At 37.5% G+C, this 23,112-nt stretch overlaps 1 protein-coding gene across 3 annotated transcripts in view; it reads right to left on the minus strand.

Annotated features, from left to right (window-relative positions):
* Window positions 1-23,112, minus strand: part of LOC136877546 (lipid scramblase CLPTM1L) — a 306,831-nt gene that overhangs the window by 116,839 nt on the left and 166,880 nt on the right. The window lies entirely within an intron of this gene.

The following is a 23,112-nucleotide window of genomic DNA, read 5'->3' on the forward strand; positions in this document are numbered from 1 at the left end:
TATGGCAAGCGAGAGGGTTAGCCGTTGGGCATTATTTATCCAGCAATTTGATCTAACAGTCGAACATTGCCCCGGGAAACTCAATATTTTGGCAGACACATTGAGTCGACATCCAAACCCGGAGGAAGTCGTAATCCACCAAATTGAGTTGATAGAAGAGGATCAGGAGGTCTTAAGGAATCTGAAGGACATAGGAGCGATACAGAAGAGAGATGGGTTCACTAACTTGATGATAGAGTTCTTTAACAAAACATTGCAGCCAGACAATCCACAGTATGACAGAGCTAGTAAATTATCAGCGAGCTACCATTATTTGAATGGGGTTCTTCATAAGTTTTTGGATGAGGAACACACGAAACTTCGCATAGTCATACCATCTGAAATGCAAGTACCGGTAGTCAAGCATGTACACCGGGTCATTGGACACGGAGGTATAGGGAAGGTTTTGGCAACTATCCAAGAGACATTCGTGTGGGCCAAGATGAACCAAACAGTCCGAAATGTACTACGATCATGCGACGTCTGCCAAAGGATTAAACCTAATCCGTACTTACTTAAGCAGTCTCCGCGCCCACTGTTACCTACTGAACCCCGCGAGATATTCGCAATGGACCTGTACGGACCACTCCCCAAGGCCCGTAGGGGAAACCAATTCATCCTTGTTAGTTTAGATGTATTCTCTAAATTGGTAGCCTTGTATCCGCTGCAAAAGGCAAATTCTAAAACTGTACTACGAGGAATTACTTCACATATCATTCCACAGATGGGGAAGCCTAAGAAGATCCTTACTGATCATGGTAGTCAGTTCACATCTGCTGCGTTTGCAAATCAATTACGACAACTAGACATTCAGCATGTACTTAGTTCGATTCGCCATCCCGAATCGAATCCATCAGAGAGGATCATGCGAGAGATTGCAAAATTTTGCAGGATCTATTGTTCCGAGGCACATTGGCGGTGGATTGACGTGGTGCCCATTATAACTAAATGTATTAACACCACGATCCACGAAGCAACGGGCCAGATACCGGAAGTGGTTCACTTTAACAGATATCCGGCCAGACCATGGCATAATGCAGTAGCATGTCCTGCAGATCCACGCGTATCCAGCGAAATTTGTATCAGAAAGACACGGGAACATTTGGAGGCACAAGCAGAACGACGATTGAGAAGGCTGAGGAATAAGCGATTCCACCGTCCGTTGAGGGTTGGCGAGCTCGTTCTAGTGAAGAAGCCTAGTGTATCTAACCCAGAGCAGAAGGTGTACCACAAGTTTTGTAAATTGTTCGTGGGCCCTTTCAAGATTATACAAACGTATGACAACAATGCTTACAAAGTTCAGAGCTTGGATGGAAGTTCAGAGAACATCTATAACGCTGCAAATTTGAAGCTTTACCACACGCCAGCAGACCACAGGGAAGCAGAGGATGAACGAGAGGAAGCAGATGACGAGCCGGAAGAAGATGATGTCGAAGAAGAGGATGAAGAAGATGACGGAAGGGAAGAAGAAGTCCAAGTAATCCATACACCAATTGAAGCAAGGCCATGTCCAGAGTGTGGAGAGATAGACAGCGACGTGCAGGAATTTGTAAATACGATCCATGAAATCGAAAGACAGAACGAGGAGTTAAGGTTCAGGAACCAGATGCTGAGAGACGAAATCAATAGCCGTCGCAGAACAGAGGATCCGATGTCAAATCATGATAGTGATGATATGGACACATCATAAAAAAAAATCATGATACTCACTAGATTTTTTTTTACCTGGGCAAGAGGAAGATGAACCCGAGTGACTTAGGCCCATAGTCAATCATGATTTGATCGGTAAAATAATATGGTACATTTATTGAAATACAGAAGGGACGTTGAAAATATTTCGTTTAGGTAATGTCGAAATCAGAGCGAAGGAAGGACGACAGACTGGAGCCTGACGGATTAGCTCAACACGACAACTTTTAGCTACTTCACAGCAGGGAATATCATTAGTTGGCGTACAAGGAAATACAGAGTCCACAAATAAGTCTTGGTCAGAAAGAGGAAGGGGGAGAGTCATACAAAGGAAACTCACCACATGAGTAATACCTTGGGATATTTTTGGCAGGACGGAAATTCCATGACCTCATGGAAAATTACAGCGGCTGAGTGTACGTTCGCTAGCCTAAGTTCGAGCAGGTGGAGATTTAAATCACGTGACCGCTTGCCGGCCAATAGTAAAAATTTGATGGGAGACTCAGTGATACCATCTTAAGGAATGAGGGATGAGATGTTTTCGTAACTACAAAAGTAATCAGTAATAAATTAATATGAGTACGCGGATGGATGTAATGAATTTATTAGATGTCACGCATGGAAAAATAATCAATACTTATTAGCAAATTAAATAAATTGAAGGCTGGATTTCTTGGAAACCAGACAGCTTGATTCTCATTGGCTGAAAGAAGACCACGTTGTCAGGGACGCTTACGAAGGCGCGAAATGTGAGGAGCGAAATCCACCCATATCTCCTAAATCTGTGATCACCAGGAGTTCATATTTTATCCAGCAGATATGCTAGCGGAGTGGATTGATTTGATGTAAATTTTAACTTCCAATTCGGAGTGCAAGTACCGATATTAAAAATCCACCCCCTCCCTCAGGGGTATGACGTCAATGAATCCGCGGGAAAAAGGCTTCATCCATATATACGGGGCAAGGGATCCTCGCCAGCACACTTGTAGTGAACACTTGTCTTGAATCGTTGGAGCTGAATTGACGGTCGCCAGCACACGTGAATTGAATATCGGGAGCTGAATTGATGGTCGCCGGTAACTTAGAATTCTACGGACGTACAGTCATTTAATGGCGCGAGCATCCGCCAGTGTTTGTAAAATGTGATCGCGCTTAAGCAACAGGAATTAGAAATAGTTAACGTAGGACAGTGTTTGTTATTTATGAATATCAGTGACGTAAAGTAATTACCCTGCAAGAGAGTAGTATAAAATATATCACCATAAGTACGTACATAATAGACTGTGTGACGAACAGTACTTTAAGGAAGTAGTAGCCTGTACTTAGCTATACCGAACCGATATTATGAACACGTCAAGAATGCCGTATCAATCGGGCGTATCGCGACGGGCGTAATAGTTGACACCTCGTCGTACGTGTCCAGGTCCATTGTGCGGTAGGTGGACGAAGATTAAATAGTGTAAATATATTAAATTCTTGGGTCTAGGATAGAAATTTGTTGTATCCAAGTTAATGTATACAGTGTTAACGTTGTAAATGGTGAAGGTTTGTGGTAGTCAAGATATGAGTGTAAAATGATAATGTGCCAGGAAATCATTTGTGAAACTACGCCATCAAGAATGGAGGAGTAAAACGCAGAGAGGGGCCGGATGGAGCCTCTCGTCTGCAAAGCTGCAATGGAATACCGATAACTAGGATGAGTACTAAACTGTAAATAATATTTGGGAAATGTTATCGTGATGGGAAAAATGGGAATAATTTGATTATACTTGGTTACCTTCTGTAACAAGATGGGTCGCTTAACGACCCCATCCTAAATTTGTAGCACGGACAGTAGTAAATCATAATAATGTAAATAATCGGGTCTTTATGTATTCAGTTTGTTGGAGATGTAAATTTGTATATATAGTGTAGTACGTTAAGTCATGCATGCATTCATATTTTCTTTGTAGTCGATAATTTTCTTTACGTTTGATTTTGGTTATGCTAGTTAAATAAGACCCGATATGTGTTTTCTGTTTTATCATTTTAACGAGCTATGTAATGACATGGAAGGAAAATCCAGCTTCGCCATACCAAGTGTGTTTTGTTGTAATTAATATGGTCATATTTTCAAAGTGAAGTTGTTAAATTTGTGAGATGCGATTAATATAATAATTTCCAAATAAATCATATCTGGAGTGTTTAGTGCCAGAATAAATCGAGTTTGTAAAAGGGGTTATGCGTTAAACATATTAGGAGTGGACTACCGTATAACAGGCGAAATTATTATTTTTTTAAATAATAATAATAATAAATAAATAATATAACTACTTTTTTTTAAGAAGATTTTTTTAAAAATATGATTTGGAGATAATAATAATTTATGTGATCAAGTGTTGAGTTTATTGGGAATCATTTAATGATGGGATGTCGTTTTTAGTTCGGAATTAAAGTGCGTGATAATTTAATTTGATAAATTAATAATATTGAAATGTAGATCGGTGCTAATAATCCGTACATGTTAATGAACGTGTGGTTTAAATTACGGTCCAATGTTTTTTTTTACGTATAAATGTCGCGTTTTGAAGTTGCGATTTATTAGCCGGAAAACGTAGGGCTAATATTACGAGACCATAATTGTCAAAATTTGGTAAATATAATTTCAAGATGTTACGATTATTTGTGGAGAATGAACTAAAGCGTAGATCAAAATGAGATAGAAAATGTGAAAGAATCTGCAGTCAGATAATAAAAGGTCGTACGATGTCAGAAATGAATAAATAAGTCAGTTGATAATTCTGTGAGAAATAAATGAATCGAGGAATATTGAGATAGAGAGGAAAATAAATTCCGTACGAGAGACACTTAGGATATTGAAATGAGTGTAAAATGTACGGGCAGTGTCACAGAGAAATACTGAGTTACAGAGCGGGGAGAATTCGAACCCGTGACAGCATGTACGAAATAAATAGACTGCACAGCTATTCGTTGAGATACAACGGATCTAAGGATAATGAGAGTTCAGATTCCACATAAATGGTCGTATATTGTATTCATTGTAATGACGAGCGAGGACAATCATGATGTCGTGATAATAATAATAATAAATATTGCAGATAAAGGATTGGACCGCCTTAATTAAATGAGCGTTGATAACGATGTTAAACGGGAATCTAAATGATAATATGCAACCGATAATAATAATAACAATGTAAGGACGATGTTAAATCATCGCGGTCGGATTAATAATAATTGTCATAATAATAACTGGAATGATGTCGTTGGTTGATCAGTGAAACATTTGTAATTGCGACCGATATCTTAATATATAATTTGGCGGAAGTGACCGGTCCATTAATAATAATAACCTCTTAAGTGACATGAATAATAATAATAATAATATCTTGAGTCACCTATTCATTAATAATAATAATAACCACGAGAGGGATATAATAATAAATACAGTAATAACCATTGGTGTTTGCATCCCGCATAATAATGATGATATTAATCAAACGTGACAGTGCCAGGAACCGTTGAATAATAATAATAATAATAATAATAATAATTTCGAGGATGATAATTTCATGAATATTCTGACGATGGTGGAATTAATTATTTGGTGACGATATCCCTCTATTCGTATGTTGAATAATGAGAATGATATATTAGAGTCATTTGGTACCTCGTTATCGTACGGTTTCCGCATGGGACGATGTGACTGTATACTTGACGTGTTTGTTTACTTCGCTCGCGATGCGAGGGGGGGTCACTGGCACGGTATTTTCCCACCGCTTCTCGTTATCTCATCTGTGGCAGTAGTCTATTGAGGCTAACTGGTAACAATTCAGATCACATGTAAATAATATATAAATGCTGATTCAGTGGTATGGCATCAGCTGGATATCGTAAGATAGGAACTGTCCGTGGAATCCAGTTTTCGCACTTCACGAGAAACATTACCCAGTCCGAGTACCGGTCTCGGAAAAATGTATATAGCCGGAGTACGTCATCTTAGTTAAATCGGGAAGCCGACCGTAACATGGGTTATGCTCGGGCTCCCGATAGAAGGAAGCTATATCTTTGAACAACGGTTCGGTTCAAATGGAATCGATCCGTAAATTATACCTCCAAAATGTCATTTTATTTCAGAAGCAACGCAGCAAGATATTGATACCACTTGCGGTATGGCAAGTGATTTATATATGTAACATGTGTGGAAATTCAAATGTTGTTGCCAAGTGTATCAAAGTTCCATACGTCAAATGGCGTAATAAACCGCTCCTTCTGGCAAATTATTTCAAAGGAAACCACTCTCATAATCTTATTATTGTAGTTAGATGATGCCCTTTTTAAAGTAATAGTCACTTCCTAGTCCTATCATGGAGTCCTTAAATTCAAGTTAAAATCGAGCCTTCCCCCATTTTAATTTTAAGTTGCTCCGTTCATCCCCGTGTTCAATTTATGCCGTTATATTTATATTTGATGATTTAAATAATGAACCGACACCCCTGAGATAAATGCTAGTCTGGGACTCGGGAGGTGGACGGGTGCATAATGTCCCTTGCCATATTGAGATGATGATGTGTTGCATTAAACCAGAGTGGAGGCTCCTTCCTTTTTTGTAGTTGTGTGATATTGTAAGAATTGTCTGTGAAATATAAGAGTAAGATGTGAGTGATACTAATATGTTAAAGGAATGTCTTAGGTCATGCGAGAGAATCTGATGATGATGATGATGATGATGATGATGATGATGATGATTATTGTTGTTGTTTAAAGGGGCCTAACATCGAGGTCATCGGCCCCTAATAGTACGAAATGAAAAAACAAAAAGTTCAAATTCATCCACTGACCAAAATAAAATAAAAAATGTCATGAAGAATGAATGGATAGACATGAACTCAACAAAAAACAAAAAAACAAAAACCAGTGGATCAGAACCAAAAAAATATCGTAAATAATATTATTACCGACCAAGGGACCACTTATAAAGCACAATGATGCTTAATGTCTAAAGGGGTGCAAAATCCACGTCTAAGGCCCCACAGAATGGTACATGTTGTGAGTAAAGTAGAACCATAGTATTTGTCATATTGGAGTACTAATCAAAAGTAACGAAGATTCATGGTGTTCCACAGAAGATGGTACTAGTCACAAGGATTGCACTTCGTACAGGGAACGCAGACCTATGGGTTTCTCACATAATGGCAACACTCAGAGCCAACGCGAACCGATAAGGTTCCCCACCTAGGTGTACTAATCACGGGCGCCGGTATTCCCGTGGTGTTCCTCCCAACTCACAGCCTACGCCCAGATCCGCAGTGTTGATCACATGGGTACGACGCACGGGTATTGGAAACCCCCAGGCCAGCGTGTTTATTGCTACTAATCACAAACCTATTTCGTACCAATTCAGTGATACTATTCGCAAGTACAGGCAACCCATGGTGTTCCCCGCATGATGGTACGAATCAAGAGTAGTTTCATGGTTCTAATTCAATCATCCCTTGGTTGCCCCTTATAGTCGCCTCTTACGACAGGCAGGGGATACCACGGGTGTATTCTACATGTGCATCCCCCACCCACAGGGGGTGTGAGAGAATCTATACGTGTACTTACTGCTATTGTGGTCTTGAGGTTGTATATGGTTTGGGAGCACGTTGTGTACTACTTCGTGTCCGTCTCGGGCTAATGCCGTTTGGTGTGAGGGTAAGGGGCGGAGGGGCGGGAGGAGTGGCTGTTGAGGGGGTAGGGGTGGGGTTGGGTGTGTCTTTTGGTGGTTCTATGGCGCGTGTCAAGTTTTGTTTACTGATTCTCTTGAGATAAGCATTTTTAGGGATGGAATGACTGTATTAAAGATGATATTTGTTTTTTGTGTGATTTCATTTATATTAAAATTAGGGTTGGCGTATTGATCTAGATTAATGTAAAATTCTTCTGTTATGTTGAGCAAGGAGCCCTTGGTGTTTATATTAAAAATGTGCGTATCATTTTCAATATTTGTGAATTTGTGTTTATAATCTTCAATGTGTTGGCCTATGGAGGAAAAATGATCGTGTTTTATGGCATTTAGGTGTTCATTATAACGGATTGGTAAGTTCCTACCAGTACGTCTGATGTAGCTGGTGTCACAGTTGTTGCATTTTATCCGATATACCCCTGAATGGTTGTATTTATTTATTGCTGTTAATTGTTTTAGCGTTGTGTATGATATTGGCTCTGTTGTGTGTAGTTTTGTATGCTATTTTTCACTTGTATTTTTTGAAAACATTGGTTATGGGATATATATGCGTATTATTGAAGGTAAATAATACGTAATCTTTCTTGGATTTTTCTGTTTTTGTTAATTTGGATTTGGATTAAAATTTTATTTTATGAATAATTCTGTTAATCATTTTTTTTCTTATACCCATTGTGTTTGGCTGTTTCATTAATTAGTTGTAATTCTTCTGTTGTTAACGGTATGCTAAATGCTCTATGTATCATGCTATAGTATGCTGCTCTTTTGTGTATATTGGGATGAGTAGAATCCATTTTAATTGTGTTAGAGGTGTGTGTGGGTTTTCTATATATTCTGTAAGATAGGTGATTTTCATGTCTGGTTGTGGATATGTCTAAATAGTTTAGGGTACGGTTGTTTTATATTTCTTTAACGAATTTTATGTGTGAGTCTATTGTATTCAATTGGTTCAATATGTTGGTTTCATTGGTAAATCTATTATCAACAATAATAAAAATGTCATCAAATCGGCACCAGAAAAATATGTTATCTATTTCTGATTGATTGATGCTTCAAATGATCTATGTAGATTTCGGCTAGTATGCCTGAGGCAGGAGATCCCATCGGTAGGCCTTGCTGTTGATAAATAGTATCGTGGAACTTGAAATAATTGTTACTGATGGCAAATTCTAGTAGTTTTATAAACTCTTCTATTTCTAAGGTGCTTAGATTACTGTAGTTTTTTAAATTGGACTCAATTATTTTTATGGTTTTCTGTGTAGGTATATTAGGGTACATATTTGTTATGTCAAATGATGCAAGTATATGGTATAGTTCAATCTTTAGTTCTTTCATAATATTGCAAAATTCTATTGAATTCCGTACTGTTTTTTTGGCTAAGAATACATAGTGTTTTTCAAGGAATTTCTGAATAAATTGTGAAAGCTTATAGGTCGGGCTTGATCTGTAATTTATGATGGGTCTCACTGGTATGTATTCGTTATGTATTTTGGGGTAAGCTTTAGAGGTTGGTAATTGCGGATTCATTACGGTAAGTTTCACGGATTCTTCTTCCGTTAAAAGAAAATGTGTATTTTTTAGTAATGCTTTGAAATTTCTTTGTATATTAGTAGTTGGATCTTTGCGTTTGATATGAAAGGTACTCTTGAAAACATTCTTTAGTTTTTGTTATATATTCGTCCTTGTCAATGATTACAGTAGTATTACCTTTGTCGGCTTTAGTTACGAGTAGATTGTTCTGTTTAATTTTGTCCTTGATTTCTTTATATGTGAAATGTTGATATTGTTTTTGTCATGGTTATGGTCGTGAATTCTATTCATATATTATGGAAGTCATTTTTATTTAGTATCTGGCTTTGTCGCGTAAATCGAATGGGATTTTTTGTATAGCATTTTCGGTTTCTGTGATGATGGTTGTAATGTTCTGGAAAGTTGATATATTTCCCCACTTATGTTTGGGTCCCTTGTTCAATATGACAGTTTCCGTTTCATCGAATTCCGTTCCTTGCTCAACATAACAGAAGAATTTTACATTAATCTAGATCAATACGCCAACACTAAATTTAATATAAACAAAATCACAGAAAAAACAAATATCATCTTTAATACAGTCATTCATTCCCTAAAAAATGCTTATCTCAAAAGAATCAGTAAACGAAACTACCACAAAACTACTAGGACTATTTCCAACAGATATCCAAAGAAAAATTAGAAAACTTAGTGATTCTCAAACAAAACACACTGAATAGGGAACTATAAGCACTCAAACCAAAGACGCAAACCAAGACCCCGAAAATGAATCCCTCCACCCATGAACACAGATTCCATCCACCTATAAAAAATATAACAGGAACAGAATTCGAGGAAACGGAAACTGTCATATTGAGCAAGGGACCCAAACATAACTGGGGAAATATATCAACTTTCCAGAACATTACAACCATCACAGAAACCGAAAATGCTATACAAAAAATCCTATTCAATTTACGCGACGAAGCCAGATACTAAATAAAAAAAAACTAACATAATATATTAATAGCATTCACGATTATAACCATGACAAAAACACTATCAACATTTCACATATAAAAAAATCAAGGACAAGATTAAACAGAACAATCTACTCGTAACTAAAGCCGACAAAGGTAATACTACTGTAATCATCAACAAGGACGAATATATAACAAAAACTAAAGAATGTTTTCAAGATAGTACCTTTCATATCAAATGCAAAAATCCAACTAGTAATATACAAAGAAATTTCAAAGCATTACTAAAAAATACACATTTTCTTTACGGAAGAAGAATCCGCAATTACCAACTGCCAAAGCTTACCCCAAAATACATAACGAACACATACCAATGAGACCCATCATAAATTACAGATCAAGCCGGAGCTAAACACTTTCACAATTTATTCAGAAATTCCTTGAAAAACACTACGTATTCTTAGCCAAAAAAAAACCAGTACGGAATTCAATAGAATTTTGCAATATTATGAAAGAACTAAAGACTGAACAATATCATATCCTTGCATCATTTGACATAACAAATATGTACCCTAATATACCTACACAGAAAACCATAAAAACAATTGAGTCCAATTTAAAAAACTACAGTAATCTAAGCACCTTAGAAATAGAAGAGTTTATAAAACTACTAGAATTTGCCATCAGTAACAATTATTTCAAGTTCCACGATACTATTTATCAACAGCAAGGCCTACCGATGGGATCTCCTGCCTCAGGCATACTAGCCGAAATCTACATAGATCATTTGAAACATCAATCAATCAGAAACAGATAACATATTTTTCTGGTTCCGATTTGATGACATTTTTATTATTGTTGATAATAGATTTACCAATGAAACCAACATATTGAACCAATTGAATACAATAGACTCACACATAAAATTCGTTAAAGAAATATAAAACAACCGTACCCTAAACTATTTAGACATATCCATAACCAGACATGAAAATCACCTATCTTACAGAATATATAGAAAACCCACACACACCTCTAACACAATTAAAATGGATTCTACACATCCCAATATACACAAAAGAGCAGCATACTATAGCATGATACATAGAGCATTTAGCATACCGTTAACAACAGAAGAATTAAATAAAGAATTACAAATAATTCATGAAACAGCCAAACACAATGGGTATAAGAAAAAAATGATTAACAGAATTATTCATAAAATAAAATCTCATTCCAAATCATAATTAACAAAAACAGAAAAATCCAAGAAAGATTACGTTTTATTTACCTTCAATAATACGCATATATATCCCATAACCAACGTTTTCAAAAAATACAACTTAAAAATAGTATACAAAACTACACACAACAGTACCAATATCATACACAACGCTAAAACAATTAACAGCAATAATAAATACAGCCATTCAGGGGTATATCGGATAAAATGCAACAACTGTGACACCATCTACATCAGACGTACTGGCACGAACTTTCGAATCCGTTATAATGAATACCTAAATGCCATAATACACAATCATTTTTCCTCCATAGGCCAACTGATTGAAGATTATAAACACAAATTCACAAATATCGAAAATGACATGCAAATTTTGAATATAAACCCCAAGGGCTCCTTGCTCAACATAACAGAAGAATTTTACATTAATCTAGATCAATACGCCAACCCTAATTACAATATAAATGAAATCACACAAAAAACAAATATCATCTTTAATACAGTCATTTCATCCCTAAAAATGCTTATCTCAAGAGAATCAGTAAACAAAACTTGACACGCGCCAGAGAACCACCAGAAGACATGCCCAACTCCACTCCTACCCCTCATCAGCCACTCCTTTCGCCCCTCCACCCTTTCCTCTCCAAGCAAACGGCATTAGCCCGAGACGGACACGAAGTAGTACACAACGTGCTCCCAAACTATATACAACCTCAAGACCGCAAAAGCAGTAAGTACACGTATAGATTCTCTCACATGACCTAAGACATTCTTTCAACATATTAGTATCACTCACATCTTACTCTTATATTCCACAGACAATTCTTACAATATCACACAACTACAAAAAAGGAAGGAGCCTCCACTCTGGTTTAATGCAACACATCATCACCTCAATATGGCAAAACATTATGACTCATCTTTTAATGTAAACAACTGGATTTTATATACGACAAGCTGCAATTTCTACACTTCCATCCAAGCCTCAACTGAATCCACACTACGTCTATATTTTGCCTTTTAGAGATGCAAAGTGTTTCTTATCCTTTGTGTACATATGTGACAAAATATTTTTTAAATGAGATATTGGTATTTTAAAATGTAACTCATATTACAATTCAAGCCATTGAGTTTTTAATATAATGCACAGTTGTGGACAACTAGACTTAATGATAGCACTCAAACTGAAGAGTTAAGAAACAGTGCAAGGAACTCGAACATTCACAAGCATGAAAGTGTTTTACGCACATGTTGTTTTTATTTTATGTATACTTATAAGTTAGTTTTAAGTTTAGGAATATTCACTTTTCTCAGATGTGCAATTTGACGAATGCCCTACTTGTGAGTACAACCTGACATGTTACCATCACATGATGTTCCTTTCTAAATATGGTAATGTTTGAAACTGTACGATGTGTTATATGTATATGTATGTCCAGCTGAGGATGACCTGCTAGGGTCGAAACTGGTCCTGTATTTTTAATAATAATAATAATAAAAATAATAATAATAAACAAGTATTGATTAGGTGGAGTTCTTCTCCTTTTTGCATTTGTGGTTTAAACGCTTTTGAGATGAAAAGAAGGTGTTGAGGATGAGGCGCATTCGAGTCGACCAACCACAAGCACATCTCCAGACAACATCGAACGAGTGCGACAGACGCTTGCGAATGATCGGCGACTGTCCTTACGAATGACAGCAGATAAAATGGGTGTAGGCAACGACAGTGTAAGGACCATTGTTCACGAACATTTGAAAAAGCGGAAGATTTGTGTCCGCTTTGTACTGCACAACCTGACAGACAAGCAGAAGCAAACTCGGATGGAAACGTCAAGAGATTTCATTGACGTTTGTGAGCAAAATCCGGAGGTGTTGAAAACCATCATTACAGGAGACGAGTCGTGGTGCTACCAGTATGATCCGGAGACTAAGAGGCAGTCAATGGTATGGTGTTCAGCGTCTTTTCCGTCTTCCAAGATAAGTCGGCGCACAAAGTCCAAGATTAAGACAATGCTGATCACCTTTTTTGACAGCAATGGTGTCAATCATCATGAATTTGTACCCCAGGGTACACCTGTCAATGCAGAATTCTATGAGGGAATTTTGAAACGGCTACTGCAATGCATCAGACAGGTTTGGCCTGAACTGTACCGGAGTGGACAGTGGAAGCTCCTCCTTGACAATGCCCGTTCCCCCGTCTTAAATTAGCCGTGAAAGGACACCGGTTCGACAGTGTATCAGGTATCCAACAACGCGTGACAAGGGTTCTCTGGGAGATTCCAAAACAAGCATTTGCTGCCAGCTTCCAGCAGCTTTACAGTCGATGTCAAAAGTGTGTTGTAGCTAACGGAGATTACTTTGAAGGCCAGTAAAGGAGTTTTGTGTGTAGCTTACGTTGTCTTTATTTCATGACACCATTCACCAAACTTTTCAGACATGGAATGTCAAGAATGCGGGTCAAGTTACGTCGGACAAACTGGTAGAAACTTCCTCATAAGATATACAGAACATCACAACGATTTAAAATATAATAGTTTCTCTGCCATAAGGAACCATCACAAAGACTATAATCACAATTATACTACAATAGATCAAGATCTAAAAATTCTACAACGTGAACAAAAAGGTCCACTACTCAACATTTTGGAGAATTTTTACATCCATATGGAATATAAGAACCCAGCCCTCAACTTAAATGAATAATAAATAATAATGTTATTTGTTTTACGTTCCACTAACTACTTTTTAAGGTCTTCGGAGATGCTGAGGTGCCGGAATTTAGTCCCGCAGGAGTTCTTTTACGTGCCAATAGATCTACCGACACGGGGCTGTCGTATTTGAGCACCTTCAAATACCACCGAACTGAGCCAGGATCGAACCTGCCAAGTTGGGGTTAGAAGGCCAGCGCCTTAACCATCTGAGCCACTCAGCCCGGCCAACTTAAATGAGATAAATGAAAAAATAACATAATATGGAAACTTTTATTCCAATCATTTGCAGTAAAACACAGGAACATAAAAACTCACAATTATTACACTCAGTTTCAGACACTGCCCCCATTATTCTGCACATTCCCGTTCTTCCGCAAGCCCTGCCCCATTTACCCACTCCACTTCCTTGTAGCAACACTTCTTGAGTCTCGACTGCGGGAGCAAGTCCGTCGAAAGCCGGACTCCGTAGTCAGAGAACACGGGTCATACAAGCAGGCCTGTTAGTCACCATTTTGCAACCTTAATTCGATTAGTATTATCCATTTTACAGATTAAAAATCGGACGGTTCAGCTTCAATAATGCTTATGTATATCAGCCCATGTCGGAACACAAAAACTAAGCCAACAGCATACAGATAGCAGTCGAACCACACCAAAGGACAACAAAAAATTGAAACAGAAAGACCTCCAGCTCAAGACTGTTTTAACGATCAACATTTGACAGTTTTTTAACTTTCATAATGCTTTTTAAAAACATTTTTAACTAACATTTTATTTTTTGTGTTCCTATGTTTTTAATTCATTATACATGTTTTACTGAGGATGACCCAATGCCGGGTCGAAACATGTCTATTTGTGTGAAGTTTCATCTTAATTGGACGTAAAATATATAAATACACAATGCTGGGTCGAAACATGTCAATTTATGTGTGAAGTTTCATTTTAATTGGACTTTTTTTTTTTGCTTTACGTCGCACCGACACAGATATGTCTTATGGCGACGATGGGATAGGAAAGGCCTAGGAATGGGAAGGAAGCGGCCGTGGCCTTAATTAAGGTACAGCCCCAGCATTTGCCTGGTGTGAAAATGGGAAACCACGGAAAACCATCTTCAGGGCTGCCGACAGTGGGGTTCGAACCCACAATCTCCCGATTACTGGATACTGGCCGCACTTAAGCGACTACAGCTATCGAGCTCGGTTTAATTGGACTTAAAATACATAGTACTGACGAGGAGGATTAAAACGGTTTTGTACAATTTTGTAAGAAGTTAATGAAACATTACGAAAACTACAAGTGAGTGCAAGGAAGAAACTTTTTGATGACGATGTGAGTGATACAGAAGAGGCATGTAATATTTTAGAAGAAGACAACAACATTAACGATTTTCTTGAAGAAAGTGATCACTACACGAATACAGAGGATTCTGCAGATACTGAAGATGAAAATATGGATATATCAGAGAACATAGCATTATATCAATACACTGTAAAGGACAAGGTAACTACGTGGAACATTCACTGTAGTAGGCCTAAGGGACAAGCCAGAAGACATAATATAGCAACGCACCTGCCTTGCCCATTAAATTTAGCTTTTAATGTAACATTTCCCCATTGAATCATAGCAGTTATTCTTTCCTGATGATATGCAAGACAAAATTGTACATTACACAAATCTATGGATTGGAATGAGACGAGAAAATTACCGAAGGCCTCGGGATGCCCCAGACACAAACTGTGTATAGAGGTGAAGGCAGTAATAGGATTGCTCTACCTCGCAGGATGTCAGAAGTCGTCCCACACAAATCTAAAAGATTTATGGGCTTGAGATGGTATAGGTGTTGAGCCTTTTGTCACAACTGTGAGTCTCAGAAGGTTACACTTTCTACTGACTGCTTTGCTGTTTGACAATATTGATAAGCAAGGAAGGAATTTGACAGAAAGGTAGAAGGAAGACGACCCGTGGGAAGGCCACGAAGGAAATGGATAGATTTAGTTAAGAGCGATGTAATGCTGAGAGGTCATGATTGGGACAAGTTGGTGGAGGAAGAATGGTACAAGGACAGGATGAGATGGAGGAGGCTCATATACCACACCTGGGAAACTGGAGATGGTTTAGGATGATGATGATGAAGGTGGATCGTCAGAAATCTGACAAATTCACAGCCTTTTGGGAGGTGTGGGAGGATACGTCACAACAGATGAAATGCTTGATGCCTTAAATGGCAGATGCCCTTTTTCATCAATATATAGGATATAAGTGAGCAAAATACGGTTTAAAAATATTTTCACTTGCAGATGTGAAGATCATCTACTGTATACGCACAATATGGGGCATATACAGGGAAACAACCTGATGGACCCTGCAAATTGAGCAACAGTGGTAAAGATGTACTGAAGAGACAAGTACAGCCGATTTCTGGCACTGGCCGTAATATAACCAGGGACAATTGGTATACATCAGTATCATTAGCTCACAGTCTTCTGACCAACCACAGACTTACTCTGGTTGGAATGATAAAGAAAAACAAATGGGAAATACCTCCCATCTTTGTTAAAACAAAAACCAGACCAGAGGGAAGCAGAATGTTTGGCTTTGAAAATGTATCCACAGTGTTGTTGTATGTTCCCAAGAAAAATAATGTAGTGTTGTTTTTATCAACTATGCACAAAAGCGATGACATTGATGGCGAATCGGGTGAGGCAAAGAAACCTGAAATATTGACTTTTTACAACCTAACCAAATGGAGAGTGGATGTCGCTGATAAACTAAAAGCATCTTATACAGTATCATGAACGAGCAGACAATGAACTCTGACATTGTTTTACATTCTCCTCAACATAGGTGGCATCAAAAGTTTCATAATTCTACAAAACAAAGTTGACATAAATCGTCCTTCATCCTTGAAGACACTAACAACGGACCTATGCCACGATTACTTGCAGTATCGCTTCTCTCTTGAAAATATTCCCCGAAGAATTAAGCAGAGACTATGGGATATTCTTGGGACAGGAAGAGAAGAAGAAAGGCCTGAGAGGAATACCCAAAACCCCAGTAGATGTGCCTTCTGTGATAGAACAAGAAACAGGATGACGAAGACTTTGTATGCTACCTGCTCTCTGTAGATATGCTGGGAGCACACTGTCTTCACCTGTCAAGCCTGCAGTACGGGGACAGCAGACGAAGATGAAGAAAATGAAGATAGTTTATTATCTAAGGATACAGTCAGCTCACGCATATAAGGAAGACTGAAAAGCAAATTGTCTTTAGTGAATAATAAAACTCTAACTGCTGTTACCCTTCTAACTGTTGTAGCTTTTAAAGTGGTAAAGATTGCTCTTACCATTGTACTGTACACCTTGTTTATATTGCTGTAACATTGTTTTACACATATTTTTACTGATAGTTGTAAATTACTCGTACATTGCAAGCAAGTTGCTTTACATCGCACCGACACAGATAGGTCTTGTGGCGACGATGGTACAGGAAAGGGCTGGGAATGGGAAGGAAGCGGCCATGGCCTTGATTAAGGTACAGCCTGGTGTGAAAATGGGAAACCACGGAAAACCATCTTCAGGGCTGCCGACAGTGAGGTTCGAATCCACTATCTCCCGAATACTGGAAACTGGCCACACTTAAGCGACTGCAGCTATCGAGCTCGGTCTCATACATTGTACTATATTTTTCTCACCAATTTACTTTTGTGAATTCTGTGACCATGTTCTTCCCATTTCACTGTATTTTGATGTATGTTTTAAAGTAGAACGTATCATTAGTTTTTGTATTATTTTAAAGCACCACTTAAATGTAAATAAATAATATTTGTAATGATGAAAATAGAGAGTAAACAAAAAATATAGCAATATAACAAAAATAAATATCAATTTCAAATACAAAAATGATATTGAATGCTTGCAGTCTTATCCACCGCGCGCAACAACTGACATTACACTGCCTCGCGCGACATCCTGAGGGTTAATCCACGATATGGTGGAATTGGATTGGATGCTGCACAACAGACGAAACATGAGGATGCTAGAAACATGATTATTCAGTGTGTAGAGGATCAATAAACAACATCAAGCTTGAGACATCAGCGAAAGCATATATAGGAAGTACTTCATCGTATTCACTGTAATTTTAATGCATTAGACATAGTGGTCTTAACTGAAGAGTTGTTGATATGGAAGAAAAAAAAAAAGAGACAGTATTACAATGAGACAATATTTGGACAAGGTTGAGACAACAATGGACAAACTGAAAGAAGCCCGAGTGGAGCTGGGAGATTTGGTTAACGGAGCACTGTTGCTACGAGGACTGCCAAGGGAAAAATACTGAGATGTCATATTGCAGTTTCGAATGGACAAGGGGTCACTGTCCATGCTCAACGTTAAAGCCAAGCTTAATCAAGGAGGGCAAGAGAGAAGAAATCAAGAAGATGAAGTCATTGCCTACTGGCTCAAGTGTCAAGGTAAGACTGAGGGTAAATCAATGAGACATCAAGGTGTACAACAAAATTCCTGGAATAACAAGACTCAGACAAGAAATAAGTTATACAAGTGTTATAATTGTGCTTTAGAGGGACATGTGTCAAAATACTGTAAGATTAGAGTAAAGTGTTATGCTTGCGATCAATTTGGACATATATCTGTGAACTGCCCAAATAAAAGAACAGAAAGGAAGAACATGAGTGGAAAAGGAACTGGTATGTTAGCTACAGCAGATACAGAACCAGTGATAGATAAGGTGGGATGTGTATGCCAGTGTCTGTGGAGGAAGGGAAGAGACATGAATGTTACTTGGACTACTGTTCTTCACATCACATGAGTTCATGTAAGGAGATGTTTGAATCTATGTCAAGGTGTAAAACTGGACACATAATAATAGGTGATAACAGAGAATTAAAAGTGGAAGGTATAGGAACAATTACAGTCAAAATGTTAACAGGATGAAAATTAAACTTACTGCTGTATGAACCTAATATCTATTGGTCAGGTGACTGCTAAAGGATTTAAAGTTGAATTTACTAATGATACAACTCAGGTAATGGATCATAAGGGGGAAAAACCCATGGCACAAGAGCCCCAAAGGGCCATGGCCTACCAAGCAACTGCTGCTCAGCCTGATGGCCTGAGACATTATATATACTGCTGTGAGAAGGGACAATTTTGTGTACCAGGTCAGGAATGAAAGTGCATCTGTCATTACAGGTAGTGAATGCCAAAGTGTCACTTAAGAAGCTGAGGAAGGAGTTGAAGGTGTAGAAGACAAGTGTGCAAGTGATGTTAAATTGTGGCATGATAGGTTTGGTCATGTGCATGAACAAGCATTGTTGTGTTAAGAGTTGAAAAGGGCAAATTGTTTTGAGAATTGTTCTGTATGTATTCAGGGGAAAATTGTGTAACAAGGGACATCCTAAATCTTGTGAAAGAAATGCAAGTTAAGTGTATGAAAAATAAGAGTAAAGTTCTTTATGTACTTCAAAATTTTTAAGCGAGTGCTGAGAGATATATGTGTTATACAATCATATAATGGTACTGAGTATACAAATGAAATTTTTCATCATCATCATTTACAGAAATCTGGGGTGAGACATTTGAGGTCTGTACCACATAGCCCAGAGCAAAATGGTTTAGCTGAAAAGTAAATCATACATTGTTTGATATTGTAAGATGTTTGACAGTGCAATCAGGTAAACCTAAGAGGTTTCGGGGGGAGGCAATCATCAGAACTGCATATGGCAGAAACAGGTGTCCTTCATCAGCTCTAAATTTTCAAATATCATTTCAGTTACAGTGAAATAAGAAGTTAGATAAGGATGAGGTTGCAAAACAGAGTATTTGGGTGTAAAGCTTGGGCTGTCAGAGTCAATGGAAACAAGTTGGATTTCAGGGCTGAATCATGTGTTATGTTAGGGTATGAGCCAAACACCAAAGAGGGAAAGAAACTTTGGAGTCTAGAGAAGGGAGAGAGAAGGTTATAATCAGGAGAAGTGTAGTATTTGTGGAAAGTGTATTCCCATTTAAGGATGGACTTAATACTATGTTTGAATCAATTGTATCTGAACCAACTGTGTCATTGGATGATGAAGTGGGGGTAGATATAATGGATGTTCAAGGACCTGATATAACAAACCATGGTACTTTTCAGGAAAAAGCTGTAAGAACATCGTGATTTCAGAATGTGGATGAGAGAGTAGCACATGAAAATCAAAATGAGGAAGGATTATGTAGGTCAGAGAGACAGGGGAAAGCTAAAACTTGTGGTGGTTGTAATGTAGTAACAAATAATTTTCAGGTATGGATATCTAAGACTGTTAATGAAGCAATGATCTGTGAAGATGCTAGCAAGTGGAAAGAGGCAAAGAGGCAGGAAATGGAAGTGATGAAACAGAAGGATGTATGGGATGTTGAGGACAGAAAGTGAGGTGGGTCTTTGCAGTTAAATACAATGCTGAGGGAAACATTGAGCAGTATAAAGTAAGACTCATGCCACAGCAATTCAAAGGGAAAATAAATAGGAGTTAAGAGGAAACATTTAGCCCTGTCATGCAAGGGAAAACTATGAGACTAACTTATTGCTATTGCTGCACAAAAACATTGGAGAGTAGAACACTTAGATGTTACTAGTGCTTATCTTAACAGTCCAGTAAGTCTAGATGTGTACATGAAACTGCCTGAATTGTTTGAAGTTGGAAATCCTATAACAGATCTATGTAAATTGAAGAAAAGTATTTATGGACTACCAAATTCAAGTAGGAATTAGAATGTATACGCTGATAAAATTATGCAGAAACTAGGGTTTGTACATTGTAAGAAAGATCCATGTATATATGTAAGTGGAAGTATTTTAATTGGTTTGTATGTTGAGGATGCTAATTGTAACTGGAGAATCAGAATCTGTAGTTCATGACAAAGGTGGGCTGTTAAAGAGTTGGATATTCATGGGCTGGGTAAAGCAACATAACATATTGCCTATAAGAGTCAAGCAATGTGATGGTAGTATTGCATTGTCTCAGTCACATTATACTGATTGTGTGTTAAGTGAGTATCTAATGGAAGACTGTATCAGACCTGTATATACTATATTACCTGGGGAATCTAATGAAGAACTTGCCATCAATGACAATGAAAGTTTTGATTCTAGCTTGTACAGAAGTGCTGTAAGAAGTCTTCTATATCTGTCGAACAATTCTAGATCAGATATAGCATTTGCTGTCAGCATTTTATGTCATAAGTTTAAGAATCCTACTAAACAAGACTGGAAGAAACTGAAACATATGCTTAGGTATCTGTATGCGACAAGAGATGTTTGCATTTTTGCTTTGGTAATCGAACTGTACAAATGTATTGTGATGCTGATGGGGAAGGGGATACAAAGAATCTAGAAGGTCTGTAAGTGGATATTCAGTTATTATTTCAGTAAATGCCATATCTTGTTATAGCAAGAAACAATCTTGTGTTGCACGATCCACAATGGAAGCTAAATACACAAGTATGGCAGAAGCAACCAGGGAACTCCTGTGGCTTAAGGATGTTCTCATTGAATTAGGACAGGAGAATATGATTGCTATCCCATGTGAAATTTATTTTGATAATGCTTCAGCTATAAAGTTACGTGTTAATACTGATGCGAGTGACAGGTCGAAGCATATAAATATTATATTTCATGCTTGTAAAGAATTTGTTCAGAAGGGAATTCTCAGGTTTAAGTATATTCCTTCTTCTGAGAATATAACCAATCTGTTTGCCAAGAGAGAAAGTTCAGAAATTCCGCAAGGATCGTGGAATATACTAGTTTATTCAAAATGTATCAAAGGAGGAAGTGTTCGTATCTGGACTGTTTTGATACATTTTGTGTATATAATGTGGTTTGTATATTAAGTTTAGGTTATGTTATATTTTTACTATGTCAAAGTTGGTACCATGTTTTTATTGTTCATTTCTTTTATCGTGGATTGTTTCACTGTTGGGATAGACAGTTGATCTTTGTTGATGTAATAAAATGAATGTGGAGCAGTGTGTGCTTGCCAATGTGAGCAATAAAAGTGTTTTAGTATCTGATGTCATAAGCAGATTATTGTTATGAAACCTTGTCCAGATATAATCAACACTATTATTTCCAGTGCCTATTTGGACCAGTAATGGTGCTATGTACGAGGGTGAGGGGAATGCTGTAGACAACTCTTTTCTGTGGAGATGGGAAGGGAAGTGTTGGTAATCTTATGTCCTTTTGTGAATGATTATGAAAGTCTTAGGGAATATCATTTTCTGATGACACAACTCCCTAACGTGTCAATTTCCAGCGCATATTAACCACTGCATAAAACAAAGCCATCCTCATTCAAATATGCATTTTGCAAAATGTCAATGAGCAAGTGAATAAGGCAAAGGATCTCCAAGATAAAGTGATGAGCATTTAATGAGTCACACTTGATGAAAAAGTTAGGTAGTGGTATTCACATAGCTTTATCTGGCTTGAATCACCCACTGAAGGGTATACTTTTATTTTGCACCTTCCCATCAAGCAACCTCAAGCAAAATTATGACTACCTAGTGAACAGTACAATGTTCCATTCTTCTACAGTACTGTACATACTGATGCACAAAAACAAAGTGAACAAACACCACTTATGGAGTTAAATGAAGCTTCATGACAGATCTTTGGATATCAAATTTCTTTCTTCTGACATTTTGATAATTAACATGTTTTACTTCATGTGCTTCCCGGAGATTATTCTGATTATGCAATAAAATTATTATTATTATTATTATTATTATTATTATTATTATTATTATTATTATTATTATTATTGGACCACTTGAGTTGTTCCACGTTCATTTTCTCTTTGAAGGTTGTTTGGTTTGGTTCTTATGGTCTGCCCAGTACTTTTTCATTCGTTCCGATCGTAATTTTCTCAATTAGTCTTAAATCGCTATAGCCCTTCTATCTGTAATTACTGCTGAAAATTTGTGAGTTTTAAGAAGGATGTCAATTTCATTCTGGTTCTCCGAATAATCCTGAAATTAAAGAACATTTCATTGAACCAGAATTTATTATTACTGATAAAACAAGAAACAACATTTAAATCTACAGATTATTCTTCAATTTTAAATAAAACCTCCACTTACTTCCTCACATTTATTCCACCATTCTGTAAGCATGAAAAAAGCCCTGTGGTATTCCAGCAACCACATACGGTTTCCTCAGGTTCAC

The sequence above is a fragment of the Anabrus simplex genome, chromosome 7 (genome assembly GCF_040414725.1).
Source record: "Anabrus simplex isolate iqAnaSimp1 chromosome 7, ASM4041472v1, whole genome shotgun sequence".
Lineage (NCBI taxonomy): Eukaryota > Metazoa > Arthropoda > Insecta > Orthoptera > Tettigoniidae > Anabrus > Anabrus simplex.